This window comes from Pinus tabuliformis, chromosome 7 (genome assembly GCF_031772625.1).
Source record: "Pinus tabuliformis cultivar Carrire ecotype Pingquan chromosome 7, CPIR1, whole genome shotgun sequence".
Taxonomy (NCBI): Eukaryota; Viridiplantae; Streptophyta; class Pinopsida; order Pinales; family Pinaceae; genus Pinus; species Pinus tabuliformis.
Genome location: NC_142293.1, coordinates 312,652,619 through 312,655,403, shown reverse-complemented (window position 1 = coordinate 312,655,403; position 2,785 = coordinate 312,652,619). Strand labels below are relative to the sequence as shown.

Here is a 2,785-nt window from a genome sequence, read left to right as displayed (position 1 = left end):
TTGGCTAAGTGTAAATTTGGGGTTTCCTCCAAGATTTAACTTGTGTTGTGAAAATTGAAGATTATATATATTGATTTGGGTGGACTCACATCGGGGAGTTTCCCCTCCCTTTATACTGTTGTGCAATTGTTCATGTTATTGCTATTTATGATGAATGTTCATGGTTTTCATCTTGTATAAAGGATAAACTAATACTTGGTAACGAAAAATAAACTAAGTATGAATGTTAGGCATAGTCCACGATCATAAGTATTGGTGAAAAGAAAGTGGTCGGTGGTGCCGCACCTCGCTATAGTGCGGTTGGAAGATTACTACCAGTGTAGGGGAGTGACATCACCCATCCCAGTACTACTCTAGCCCAAGCAAGATTAACTGTGGAGTTCTGATGGGATCTGGTGCATTAACACTGGTATGATCGCACCCACAAAGATCTCGCCCCCTCCCCTTCTTCAAGGGAGACCGTCGAGCTATGGGGCCCATCCGTGGCCCTCGATCCGAAGCAATGCGGCGCAGGAGCTCGCCCTCTTCCCTGACTTTGGCAACGCCTCCCGTCTCACAAGGAGCCAGCGAACTAGGGGGGAGAGAGAGAGAAGAAAAAGGCGTAAGTTCCGTGACCAATGATGACGCTACATGGAGCTCGTGTGGCCATTCCGTGAATGATCCACAGTTCTTCCAAAACTCGAACTCCTACAAAAGTGTGCACGATTTAAACCTCTCGCCTACTCTCCTCATGTCATATTTGATACAGCGATGCAAACGGTCCTAGATTCATCACCCACTGCCACAATGTGTCGCCTTCATTGCGCTATAATCCCGCTCGCGACTCCCGAATAGGATGATAAATCGAAGCCATGCTCTCGAATTTCCCCTGGAGCATCCTTAAGCACGTCATCGTTTCCCTCAGTTAGGCTCCCCCTTCCCCCTTAATGCTCGAGCGATCTCTTCATCTGCGGGGTTCCATTATAAATCAATATATAAGTATCCCCACGCTACAAAAACGGGATAAACGCACAACATAATCCAATTTACCGCCAAGCATGCATATCCGCGGAGTTCTGCATCAATGCCAGCGTGATTGCACCCGCGAGGATCGCTTCCACAGGCTCTGCCAAGCGGCACAAAAAGGGGGGAGGGTGCAACACTAGGACTTCCCGGGAGGTCACCCATCCCAATACTACTCTAGCCCAAGCGCGCTTAACTGCGGAGTTCTGATGGGATCCGGTGCATTAACGCTGGTATGATCGCACCCGCAAAGATCTCGCCCCCTCCCCCTCTTCAAGGGACACCGCCGAGCCACGGGGCCCATCCGTGGCCCTTAATCCGAAGCGGCACAATGCAGGAGCTCACCCTCTTCTTCGATTTTGGCAGCGCCTCCTACCTCGCAGGGAGCTAGCGAACCAGGGGGGAGAGAGAGAGAAGAAAAAGGCGTAAGTTCCGCAACGATCAACGACGCTGCGTGGAGCTCGCGTGGCCTTTCCGTGAACAATCCATAGTTGTTCCAAAACTCAAACTCCTACAAAAGTGTGCACGATTTAAACCTCTCACCTACACTCCTCATGTCATATTTAGTACAGCGATGCGAACGGTCCTAGATTCATCACACACTGCCACAATGCGTTGCCTTCGTTGCGCTTTAATTGCACTCACGACTCCCAACTAGGATGATAAATCGGAGCCACGCTCTTGAATTTCCCCTGGAGTAGCCTTAAGCATGTCGTCGTATCCCTTAGTTAGGCTCCCCCTTCCCCCTTAATGCTCGAGTGATCTCTTCATCCACAGGGCTCCATTATAAATCAATATATAAGTAGCACCATGTCAGAAAAATGGGATAAACGCGCAACATAATCTAATTTGCCACCAAGCGTGCCTATCCACAGAGTTCTACATTAATGCCAGCGCGATCGCGCCCGTGAGGATCACTTCCACTGGCTCCACCGAGTCGCACAAAAAGGGGGGAGGGTGCAACACTAGGACTTCTTTGGAGGTCACCCATCCCAATACTACTCTAGCCCAAGTGTGCTTAACTGTGGAGTTCTGATGGGATCCGATGCATTAACGCTAGTAGGAATGCACGTGCAAAGATCTCGCCCTCTCCCCCTCTTCAAGGGAGACCGCCGAGCCACGGGGCCCATCCGTGGCCCTCGATTTGAAGCAGCACAGCGCAGGAGCTCGCCCTATTCCCCGAATTTGGTGGTGCCTCCCACCATGCGGGGAGCCAGTGAACCAAGGGGCAAGAGAGAGAGAGAAGAAAAAGGCGTAAGTTCAGCGACCACCAACGACATTGCATGGAGCTCGCACGACCTTTCCGTGAAGAATCCATGGTTCTTCAAAAACTCGAACTCCTACAAAAGTATGCATGATTTAAACTTCTCGCCTACTCTCCTCGTGTCATATTTGCTACAGCAATGCGAACTGTCCTAGATTCATCACCCACTGCCACAATGCATCGCCTTCATTGCACTATAATCTCGCTCGTGACTCCTGACTAAGATGATAAATCGGAGCCACGCTCTCAAATTTCCCCTGGAGCAGCCTTAAGCGCATCGTTGTTTCCCCCAGTTAGGCTCCCCATTCCCCCTTAATGCTCGATCGATCTCTTCATCCGCGGGGTTCCATTATAAATCAATATATAAGTAGCCCCACACCGCAAAAACCAGATAAACGCGTAACATAATCCAATTTTACGCCAAGCGCACCTATCTGTAGAGTTCTACATTAACTCCAGCGCGATCACACCCGCGAGGATCACTTCCACTGGCTCCGCCGAGCCGCACAAAAAGGGGGG

At 50.3% G+C, this 2,785-nt stretch overlaps 1 non-coding gene across 1 annotated transcript; it reads right to left on the bottom strand.

The window, feature by feature from the left end:
- Positions 1-1,130: 1,130 nt before the first annotated feature.
- LOC149247128 (5S ribosomal RNA) lies at positions 1,131-1,249 on the bottom strand. The gene has a single exon (XR_016267414.1). It is a non-coding gene; the product is annotated as a 5S ribosomal RNA (ribosomal RNA).
- Positions 1,250-2,785: the final 1,536 nt, after the last annotated feature.